The sequence below is a fragment of the Ctenopharyngodon idella genome, chromosome 9 (assembly GCF_019924925.1).
Source record: "Ctenopharyngodon idella isolate HZGC_01 chromosome 9, HZGC01, whole genome shotgun sequence".
Lineage (NCBI taxonomy): Eukaryota > Metazoa > Chordata > Actinopteri > Cypriniformes > Xenocyprididae > Ctenopharyngodon > Ctenopharyngodon idella.
The window spans coordinates 30,171,833-30,184,834 of NC_067228.1; positions in this window are offsets into that span (position 1 = coordinate 30,171,833).

Sequence of the window (13,002 nt, forward strand, 5' to 3'; positions counted from 1 at the left end):
GGGGCCAGACCTACAGTTTCCACAGCTCTAGCCGGGGGTGATATATTGTGCCCCCGGCCTGGGAAAGCAGGTCCCTCCTGACTCTAATCTCCCATTAAGGGCCTGCCAGGAGTGACACAATGTCTGAGAACCATACTTGGGCCAGCCAGAACAGGGCTAACCCCCCAAGAGGAGACTTACCCCGTCCTGACGGACTCTCTGTAGAACTCCTGGGAGCAAAGTGATTAGGGGAAATGTGTACAGACGTAGCCTTGGCCACGTCTGCACCATGGCGTCCAGCCCTAGGGGAGCTGGAGACGTGAGAGAGAACCACAGCTGACAGTGAGTCATCTCTTGAGATGCGAATAGATCCACTTCCGCTGGGTCAAACCTCTCCCATATTGACTCCACCATCTCAGGGTGGAGTCTCCATTCCCTGATCCTCAGCCCCTGCCTTGACAGGATGTCTGCTCCCAAATTCTGGTCCCCAGGAACATACATTGCTCTGAGAGACAACAGTTTCCCCTGGGACCACAGGAGGCTCTGGTGTGCCAGTATGCAAAGAGGGCGACTTAGACCTCCCGATGATGATTTATATAGACAACCACTGACATGTTGTCTGAACGAACTAGAATGTGTTGGCCCCTGAAGTCTGGGAGGAAGCTCCTCAGGGCTCTGAATACAGCTAGCGTCTCCAGGCAATTTATGTGCCACGAAAGATGAGGGATGCATCTCGGTCAGTGAGGGATGCGTCTGTCGAGACAATTTTCCAGTGACACGGCACTCCCAACACTGGGCCTTGAGACAGAAACCAAGGTTTTTTCCATATCTTCAGGGAACGAAGGCATCTGCGCGTAACCCTGCTCATACGGAACAGATTTCCCCTTGGGTAAAACCCCTTGGTTTTCAACCACTGCAGTGGTCTCATGTGCAGGAGGCCAAAGGTATGACATTGGACGCAGCTACCATGAGCCCCAGTAACCTCTGAATATGCTTTACAGTGATGGCCTGGACATCGTGGCCAAGAGGGTCTCGATACGTGCAGGAGACAGTCGTGCCCACATCATAGTCATAGGGCTGCACGATTTATTGCGATTAAATCGCACGCGATTTGGCAAAGGCTGCGGTTATTTAATGTACAGCTTGTCAGAGCTGTACGGCTCAGTGATCAGTAGTAAATGCTTCTCCATCTGAAAGCCAGAGGGCGCTCTTGTGCAGAAACTCAAAATATGCCCTGCCGCAAAAGAAGATAACAGGCATCATATCGCTGTAGCTGAATAAACAGAAGATTTAAATGCTTTGATTGATCAAACATGACTAATAAACACACGACTGCCTTATTCTGTGTAAGAAGCCACATCATCTCACAGAAGGATGCTCAACTGTCATAATGAAGTGAGTTTGGAGTAAAAACGTGTTATTAAATGTTGTCTTTTGTTGGACAAGATGTTAATAAAATGTACACTATAAGCAACTCAAACTCGCAGTGCTTTCAGATGGATTAGCATTTGGAGCCATACTTCATTGACAAGCTGCACATAAAAAATAATCGCAGCCTTTGCGATTTCGTAATCGCACTAAGAATCGTGTTTAAGCGATAATCGCATTTAAGTTCAATGTTATTTTTCGTATCGTGCGATAAATCGTGCAGCCCTACATAGTCGAATCCCATACCACCCCCAAGAACAGAGAAGGTTGTCTGAGTAGGTTGTCAACTAGTGCTGTCAAAAGATTAATCGCGATTATTCGCATCCAAAATAAAAGTTTGTGTTTACATAATATATGTGTGTGTACTGTGTATAATTATGATGTGTATATATAAATACACACACATTCATGTATATATTTAAGAAAAATCTGTTATATTTATATATAAAATATATATATATATATATATACATACACAGTGGGTACGGAAAGTATTCAGACCCCCTTAAATTTTTCACTCTTTGTTATATTGCAGCCATTTGCTAAAATCATTTAAGTTCATTTTTTTTTTCCATATTAATGTACACACAGCACCCCATATTGACAGAAAAACATTTATTAAAAAAGAAAAACTGAGATATCACATGGTCCTAAGTATTCAGACCCTTTGCTCAGTATTTAGTGGAAGCACCCTTTTGATCTAATACAGCCATGAGTCTTTTTGGGAAAGATGCAACAAGTTTTTCACACCTGGATTTGGGGATCCTCTGCCATTCCTCCTTGCAGATCCTCTCCAGTTCTGTCAGGTTGGATGGTAAACGTTGGTGGACAGCCATTTTTAGGTCTCTCCAGAGATGCTCAATTGGGTTTAAGTCAGGGCTCTGGCTGGGCCATTCAAGAACAGTCATGGAGTTGTTGTGAAGCCACTCCTTCGTTATTTTAGCTGTGTGCTTAGGGTCATTGTCTTGTTGGAAGGTAAACCTTCGGCCCAGTCTGAGGTCCTGAGCACTCTGGAGAAGGTTTTCGTCCAGGATATCCCTGTACTTGGCCGCATTCATCTTTCCCTCGGTTGCAACCAGTCGTCCTGTCCCTGCAGCTGAAAAACAGCCCCACAGCATGATGCTGCCACCACCATGCTTCACTGTTGGGACTGTATTGGACAGGTGATGAGCAGTGCCTGGTTTTCTCCACACATACCGCTAAGAATTAAGGCCAAAAAGTTCTATCTTGGTCTCGTCAGACCAGAGAATCTTATTTCTCACCATCTTGGAGTCCTTCCATGCGGGCTTTCATGTGTCTTGCATTGAGGAGAGGCTTCCGTCGGGCCACTCTGCCATAAAGCCCCGACTGGTGGAGGGCTGCAGTGATGGTTGACTTTCTACAACTTTCTCCCATCTCCCAACTGCATCTCTGGAGCTCAGCCACAGTGATCTTTGGGTTCTTCTTTACCTCTCTCACCAAGGCTCTTCTCCCCCGATAGCTCAGTTTGGCCGGACGGCCAGCTCTAGGAAGGGTTCTGGTCGTCCCAAACGTCTTCCATTTAAGGATTATGGAGGCCACTGTGCTCTTAGGAACCTTAAGTGCAGCAGAAATTTTTTTGTAACCGTGGCCAGATCCGTGCCTTGCCACAATTCTGTCTCTGAGCTCTTCAGGCAGTTCCTTTGACCTCATGATTCTCATTTGCTCTGACATGCACTGTGAGCTGTAAGGTCTTATATAGACAGGTGTGTGGCTTTCCTAATCAAGTCCAATCAATATAATCAAACACAGCTGGACTCAAATGAAGGTGTAGAACCATCTCAAGGATGATCAGAAGAAATGGACAGTACCTGAGTTAAATATATGAGTGTCACAGCAAAGGGTCTGAATACTTAGGACCATGTGATATTTCAGTTTTTCTTTTTTAATAAATCTGCAAAAATGTCAACAATTCTGTGTTTTTCTGTCAATATGGGGTGCTGTGTGTACATTAATGAGGAAAAAAAATGAACTTAAATGATTTTAGCTAATGGCTGCAATATAACAAAGAGTGAAAAATTTAAGGGGGTCTGAATACTTTCCGTACCCACTGTGTGTGTGTGTGTGTGTGTATGTATATATATATATATATATATATATACACACAGTATCTCACAGAAGTGAGTACACCCCTCACATTTTTGTAAATATTTTATTATATCTTTTCATGTGACAACACTGAAGAAATTACACTTTGCTACAATGTAAAGTACTGAGTGTACAGCTTGTATAACAGTGTAAATTTGCTGTCCCCTCAAAGTAACTCAACACACAGCCATTAATATCTAAACCGCTGGCCACAAAAGTGAGTACACCTCTAAGTGAAAATGTCAAAATTGGGCCCAAAGTGTCAATATTTTGTGTGGCCACCATTATTTTCCAGCACTGCCTTAACCCTCTTGGGCATGGAGTTCACCAGAGCTTCACAGGTTGCCACTGAAGTCCTCTTCCACTCCTCCATGACGACATCACTGAGCTGGTGGATGTTAGAGACCTTGCGCTCCTCCACCTTCCGTTTGAGGATGCCCCACAGATGCTCAATAGGGTTTAGGTACCCTCAGCTTCTTTAGCAAGGCAGTGGTCGTCTTGGAGGTGTGTTTGGGGTCGTTATCATGTTGGAATACTGCCCTGCGGCCCAGTCTCCGAAGGGAGGGGATCATGCTTTGCCTCAGTATGTCACAGTACATGTTGGCATTCATGGTTCCCTCAATGAACTGTAGCTCCCCAGTGCTGGCAGCACTCATGCAGCCCCAGACCATGACACTCCCACCACCATGCTTGACTGTAGGCAAGACACACTTGTCTTTGTACTCCTCACCTGGTTGCCGCCACACACGCTTGACACCATCTGAACCAAATAAGTTTATCTTGGTCTCATCAGACCACGGGACATGGTTCCAGTAATCCATGTCCTTAGTCTGCTTGTCTTCAGCAAACTGTTTGCGGGCTTTCTTGTGCATCATCTTTAGAAGAGGCTTCTCAACTTCTTTGGTCGACCATGGCGAGGCCTGTTCTGAGTGGAACCTGTCCTGTTAAACTGCTGTATGGTCTTGGCCACCATGCTGCAGCTCAGTTTTTTTTATTTACCGTCTGGAATTTGTTGTGCTGTGTCGCGATGCATTTAGTGTAGACAACATCACTGATTGTAGTAGGTTCTATTTGCTTTCGTCATTTCGCGTCATGTCTGGTGTAGATGCGGTGTAAGTGTAAATAGTTCATCACCTTGGAATATGCAGGGTAATTTAACACATTGTTGCAGGAACTGTTTAACACTCTGCACAGTAAATTTTGCAGTGTTAAATTAACTCTTTAAGAGTTAAATTTAACACAGGGTCCGAGTGTATTTGGTCCCACTCAGAATTGGTGATTAATTTACTCTTGTCATAGTGTTAAATTTTCAGAGTAAAATTAACTCTATTTTGAGTAAAAATTTAACACTGGTCAACACTGAACAGTGTTATCTCAGTTTAACACTAAGGGGAAATTAACTCTTATTAGGTGTTAACATTTAATTTACTCTTGTCATAGTGTTAAATTTTCAGAGTAAAATTAACTATTTTGAGTAAAAATTTAACACTGGTTGACACTGAACAGTGTTACCTCAGTTTAACACTAAGAGGAAATTAACTCTTATTAGGTGTTAATATTTCACTAATGTAGAGTTTATTTACAACTTTAATATTGAAAAATTCTCTCAGAGTAAAATTCTTAAAACCCATTTGGTGTTGCAACAGGTTAATAAGTGTCAGTATTTCTCTTTGTGGTCCAAGTACAGTAAAACAATTACTCTTCTACAATGTCAAATGAACTCTTAAAACATGTTTTCAAAACAAAGAAAACAACTTTAACAATGTCACATTTAAAACATTTATTAAAACAAGAGTCAGGCTCAGGAAACATTCAAATACACAAAAATACATCATGTCTGCATTAAATGGCAATATGGCACTACATGCAGTGCAGAATCTGTTGTACCATATTTCATCTGAAGATCAAATGGTTTGAAATAACACAGCTCATTAACATTCACTACCTTAAAAACTCTGTCTGGATGCAGTCTGACTGTAAAAGCATAGTAATGGTCATCAAAACATACAGTTTCCATCAGTGTTCCACACAACAGCACATTTTCATCTTTCACAGCAATAGTCTTGATCTTACAAAACACTGGCATCTCACATGCTACTTCTGTACAGATAATAAAGTCATCACCTGACATTACCACTCCTAGTTTGGAAGCAATTTCTTGGCCACCTTTAAGTTCACTGAGTTCTACCATCTTCCCTGGGCCAAAAGACAATCTGTACTGGCTAAAAGACTCCCAGTGCATCGAAGTACAAAATTGGTGCTTTTTGGCTAGTGTTTTGGTGATGTTTTTGAAACTTTTTAATTGTGTTTTAAAAAATTTATGTTTAGCTTCATAACGCATACACCACATGTGCAGAATTGGTCCAATTTTTCTTATACACTGTGGGTAATGGATCATTATATGATGCTTTGGAAAAAGACTTCTTTCAGGAAACAAGTTTTTGAATAGCTGGTGATGTTCAATTATTAAATGTTTAAGATAAATGGTCACAGTGCAAAGCATGCATCTCAGCTGTTCTTTGTACAACCTCAGGGCTGTCTCCACAGAACACCGACTGAAAGTGATGTTTCTCAAGAAGACAGAAACGACAGCTATATCAAGCCCCAAATGACTCAAGAAACCCAAACAAGCTGTGCAAGCCAAGATTATCCCCAGTGACTTGAATAACTGTACCCCTAATACAACTTCCAGACACTGGATTCTTAACCCCTTCAATCTCAAGTACTTTCAAGTCATTTACTAGAGGCTCAAGTATAGAATTAAAACCATAGCGCCTAATATCCTGTGCATGAAAGAGAGCACATAAATGAATATTCACCAATGAGGAGTTAAAAACTGGGGGGAAATTCCTTAATGTAAAATAGATTGCACCTAATTTGTGTGTACCTTTTTTGGATCCCAAAGGATTAGCGGTCTCAAAATCGTCGTAAAATAACTGAATTTGTAAGGCATCATTTTCTGTATAAAATAGGGGATTACTTTTAAAATATGCCACATCACTTAAGTCAACATAAATGACTTCCTTTGGAAACTGCCTGGGTTTAAACAAATCAATAAGTAGCGGATTTTGTAAAATTGCCTTTAGTGTTTCTTAAATGGGAATATAAGCAAATTTATCAGTTACAACAACTTGATCAAACAAACCTGTGGTTTTATTTCTCCTGCTGTCAAATCTTGTGCCAAGCACTATTTCGCTTGGTTCAACAATTCCCCATTTTTCCGTAAAGAGTCTCTTTCGTTTGGCTTCAGAATTTAACATAGTAAATGGATTTTCCAAGTTTTGAAATGAATTTTCTATCTTTCTTTTAGTAGCAGTGTCCTGTGGAGACAGACAGAGCAAAGCTGCATCCTGGGCCTGACTATGAATCTCAAAAACCATTTCTTCCATAGATGAAACAAAACCACTTATAGCAGACTGACTTAAACCAGCAACTTTTAGTTGTGCAACAGCAGATGCACACATATCGAAAGTGCTCTTATTTGACTTTAACAATTCAGATGTTGTGGCCACCTCTCCAGCACTGCCAATCTGATCAAGTATTTCAGCATTACTTTGTCCATCTGCCTTGGCAGTCTCCTGGCTATCAATGGTGTCAAAATTCTGCTCACTGACATTTTGCTCAGCATGTTTCCGAAAACCTGAAAAAGTACCAAACACAGAACCACAACCTGACTCTATGCACTTAAGGTGAAGATTCTTTCCAGGAACTAAACCATGAACTAATCTGAAGTGCCTAAGAAGTATTTTTGAACCATTTAACTCAGCCTGACAAACAAAACACTTCATGAGGACAGAAAATCTTAAGGGACCTAGCTAAGCAGCCTTGCTCTGACCTCAGCAACACGAGGACTCTCTTTCACTTTGCAACATCTATGTTGTACACAGTGGTCTGAATGAAAGTGTACATGTTGTGTAGCATAGTATTGTAAGATGTGCCAAACACAAGGTGTGCCTTAAACAGTTCATCAAAGGCACCAAGAGAAGAGGTTGACTTGCATGGAATGGCATGCTGATCGAGAACGATGAAGAACTGGTGAACTGAATTCTTCTGAGGTCCCACAGCCAGGAGATAGGGCTGAGCACTAGCAGTGATGTCTCGAAGATGCTCCTCAATGTTTGTTTCACTCTGAGAAGACAAAGCAAATTGTACAAAACCATCACTGATATGTTAAACAACAGAAACTTACAAAAAAAAAAAAAAAAAACCTTCTTAAAGACAACAAGATGTTTCTCTGCTTGAGAGGCAGACACCTTTCCTGGTCTCTTTCGGCCTTGGGCAGAAGGTGGGATCAGATGCAACAGCAGTAGTATAGAAGAGAGGTCAGAGTCCCAAACTGTTTAGACAGTATATGTTAGGAAAACGTCAATAATGAAAACTGAAACAAAATAAATAATATGAAAAAATTAATGGGAACTAAATATTTCCCCCTTATGTTCCTTAAAATATTACACAAACATTATTAAAATTAGTAATATTAAATTAATCTGAAACATCTTACCAAAATTAACACCCTCTTCTGAGTCATCAGGAAATTGAACTGCTAACAAGAGTTCTTCTACATCACTGGTGGTTGGAAGCTTTCTGGACTGCTGAATCACTTTTTTCTTGAATGCAGTTGTCCACTTCTCCAGTAGCTTGCCTGACACTCCTTCTCCAAATATCAGAACAAAGTCTTGCTCAATCTAAGAAAAGGAATCATTATTAAATATAAACCCCTGCAAGCATTGAACAAACTTATTTTAGACAACAGCAATGCATTTTTTTAAATCCTTAAAAATATGATCATAAAACACTTTACCAAGCCTTTAACATCTTTGAAATGTGGAAAGACTGTCAATATATTGCTTGACTGCATAGGGTCCTGAACCAATTTGCGGCGATAGTCAAATGTCAATTTCATCTTCTTCTTGACTGTGTCCTCATCAGCAGAATGTTTCATGAATGCAATTGCTTCCTTGCATTCATCCTCACTCAAGACAATCTCTGGAGTAAACTCTGACTCCCGTCTTACAGTTGGTCCACCAGACATCCCCCTCAGAAGATGATCCTTGTCCTGATGAATAAAGCATCTTACTAGCTTTAAAACTGCTTAGAGAATGCCATATGCAGTTAATACTTTAAAAAAAAAAGGAAGCTCATCTTTTTATAAATAAAATGCCACAGTTAAAGGGATACTTCACCCAAAAATGAAAATTTGATGTTTATCTGCTTACCCCCAGGGCATCCAAGATGTAGTTGACTTTGTTTCTTCAGTAGAACACAAATGATGATTTTTAACTCCAACCGTTGTGGCCTGTCAGTCGTATAATTCATGTCAATGGGAACTCCATCTATAAGAGTCAAACAAACATGCACAGACAAATCCAAATTAAACCCTGCGGCTTGTGACGACACATTGATGTCCTAAGACACGAAACGATCTGTTTGTGCGAGAAACCGAACAGTATTTATATCATTTTTTACCTCTAAAACACCACTATGTCCAACTGTGTTCAGCATTCGCTTAGTGAGGTCTGATCGCGCTCTGACAGCAGAAGTGATGTCTTTCATTCATTGAAGCAAAGCGCGAGAGATCACTTCCGTCATCGGAATGCATCTTTTGACCTCACTAACCGGATGCTGAACACAGTTGGACATAGTGGTGTATTAGAGGTAAAAAATTATATAAATACTGTTCGGTTTCTCGCACATACCAATCGTTTCGTGTCTTAGGACATCAACGTGTCGTCACGAGCCGCAGGGTTTAATTTGGATTTGTCTGTGCATGTTTGACTCTTACAGATTGTGTTACCGTTTCAATGCATTATTTGACCGACAGACGGCAATGGTTGGAGTTAAAAATCATCATTTGTGTTCTACTGAAGAAACAAAGTCACCTACATCTTGGATGCCCAGGGGGTCAGCAGATAAGCATCAAATTTTCATTTTTGGGTAAACTATCCTTTTAAGGCAACTCAGTAGCAACAAAACTGCTGTGAAATATGGCACAATGAGCTATGAAAAAAAAAAAAAGAATAAATAAAATAGGCGATTTCTGAATTTCATTCTGTACCTTCAAATGATGCTCGTCGTTCTTTAGCCAAGCCTCTCTGTATAGTTTTGATTATCCATGCCAAGTACCCAGTGCCACTCTCACCATCATAGTAATGCTCCTTGAATGACAAAAATACAGAAAGAGAAAAAAAATTGTTAAATCAATAGCAAAATTCACCACCTGTATTATGGGTGTGTGATCAACATTTAAGACATGTCAACATAGAAATAAAATTCAAAAATAGTGTGATACTTACATAGCCATTTTTGGAGAAGGGGTCACTGAGGTAAGGGAACAAAGCCACAATTCCTCTGGCGTATTTTTCTTTAACCTGCCGTGGTGGTGATGTACTGTATAATTTAAAAAAATAAATTCCACCCATCTTTAGCCCAGGTTCAACAAGCAAAAGATGATAGAACTACAGTGAGAGATCATATATACACCAGTTAATGATATGCAGATTACCTATTCTTTTCTGTCATGTCAGCTGCCAGGATGTTCTCCATTTTCCTTCTCGTTTCATCCCCCAAAGTTTTAGTTCGGTTGTATTCATTTATTACACGCTCCTCACCAGGTTTCTGGACAAGAATGGATTCCACCAACTTCATAATAATTAAAAAAAAACAAACAAACAAACAAACAAAACAAAGCATGAATATGGCATTTTAAGAACAAAGCATTACCTTCATTTTTTTTAAATATGTTTTTTTAAGATTGATGAATTAAATCTTTTTTTCCCCAATAAATAATAACAATTTGATGCTCACCTTTTTAGCTTCATGATCTAGCCTCATTCTTTTACTTGAAGAGCTTTCTTCAATAATCACTGTGTCCTGTGAATCAGTGGAGTCAATAGATGAAGACCGATTTAACTGCACAGAAGAGGCTTGTGGGGAGGCATGTGGAGAGGCAGATTCCAAGTCTAGTTCCATAAAGGGTGGAAAAAAATCTTCACAATACTAAAAAATAAGCACTAAGAAAATTTCTAGCAAGTAATGTAATAAATTCAAACCTGCACCATGTTTTATGGTGAGAACTCCAACTGATGGATCTTTAACTACATCCTCAAAAACATCATCATCCACATCCGTCCCTGATTCATCAACAACCATCACATTCTCGGGTACAGTTGGGACACCGAACTTTAAAAAAGCTGGAAAAAGATATGCAAATTAATGAGAAAAGGCATTACATATTAAAATGTTGATCAGTTACTTTTTGCATTTGCTCTGATGTTCAGAGTTACCAGTGACAGTATATACAGGGCTTGATGCTTACTTTTTTCCCCTAGGAGCACCTGTGCTTCTCAGTTGCATTTAGAAACTTTAGGGGCAAAACTAACTATTTCTGCTTTGAAGCTTTCATTTTAATTTTAGTTAGAAGTTTTAATAATTTTGTTGTTTTTGTCATTTATTAGTTTTTGTTCATTTTTATTTCAGTTTTAGTTTGGTACATCAGGTTAATGAAACGTAAAGGGTTAGTTCACACAAAAATGAAAATTCTGTCATTAATTACTCACCCTCATATCGTTCCACATAATAACTGCATGGAAACTGGACAAACTGCCTAACTTTTATTTATAAACAAGCACGAAATACACCGGGACTCTTATTTTGAAATGTTTATGCTTTATTACTGCAGGCTGCTCAATCAAATTCAGAGGGAGATAAAATATGCATTCTTACAACCGTATACAACATATTACAATATAAACACTGTGACGTGAACATTGTCATAATTGATCAGCATTAGTTCATAAGCAATCGCTTGGCATAAATGTGCGTCACTGATTAAGAATTAATGCTGTGCGAGCATGTCGAACGCACAACAGCGCCGCGTTCAGGCTTTTAAATGTTAAGCGCTAACATTTATTTAATGAAATCAAATAGCCTTTAGAAGTTTAATATTCACATTAGGCAGTATTGCGATTTATGGCTTATCTTTCCATTCCCAAAATATAAGACACCTTAAAATGACTATTAAGACGTTTGTTATGCCATTTAAGGTATTGAAGACATTTTATGATATTACATTCAAGAAAACTGATCGCAGGGATTTTTTTATTCGTACAGGTGCTCCAAAATAAATTTTACAGTTCGCACACAGCTATTTTCAGTCACAAATGCAATTGAAACGCTTGCACTGTCGAGCCCTGAATATATATATATATATATATATATATATATATATATATATATATATATATATAATATATTTAAATAAAATGACCAAATAACAAAAAAGTAATGGAAATATGATTTTTAAACCTAAAATAAAATAGTAAAAGTTAAAAAGTATTATTTTTTTTTCTTACCAGCAGACAAAAACTCCTTCCGGCTCAGCTCAGTTATTTTAACAAATTTCTGGGCATCCCCAAGTTTCTCCTTAACCAGCATGTTCTGTAGGCCTTATGTTAGATGGCCTAGTTTTACACACATGACAGTATAAAAAGGTTAGGTACTGAAATTGTTGCAATAGTTTGCATAGTCATCACTTTTAACTAAGTCTTTGAATATGAACATTGCAATTTCTACTGTCTAATGAAAAACTTAGCAGCTAACTGTTAATGCTCCACTGTGACGTTGGATAATTCGATAATTTAAATAACAATATACAAATTAACAGGATATATCAAAGCTAACTACAACAGAAATACAAATTAAATACGATCATTGACATAATTTAAGATTTATCATTACTACACTATCGTTTACTGTGACGAAAAAAAAATTCTCCACCATACTGCGAAGTTGCAAGTTCTATTCGGAGTTTGACCCTACCAAATTACACAAAGTTCATCAAATTACAACTTATGCTGTAATATTAGCACATTTATTCAAAAGTGATGTTTTAATACGTTACTTAAAAGAGCTTACCTTTTGGTGCGAGGTGAAAGAAAATGGCGGTTGCAACGACGACGAGAAACTTCTGTTCAGATCCTTGACATTAGCTTGAGGGGCGGAGCTTAACAGAGTAAAGTTACCGAGGCAGAATTAACTCTGATAATTTTCACCAACACTAGAGGGTATCTTTCACTATTTGTTAAGTTAACTCCTTAAGAGTAAATGTAGAGTAACACTGCCTAATTAACACTGCCGATTTTACTGTGTGGAGTCGGGTAACGCGCCGCCGCATTTTGCAGGATTTTTTTCACATTGCATTTTTGCTTTTTGCAAAATAAAGAAAACTAACATGATGCGTGATCTCTCGTCTCCCTCTGAACGAAGTCCAATCTGATAGTTCTCAGAAAATGAACTGTAACTTAGTAAATACTAATGACACAAAAGTGAGACTTATGTCTAAGGAAACATTGAAATGTCAGGTTTTAAATCGTGTAAGTCAAATCGAAAACAAAAATTCTCTGTTTATGTAATCTGTATGAAAACAGAGACATATCAGATGTCCGTGAGTCAGCTTATTATCCGCTAATGCGGCCACTCCCACGGAGCGAG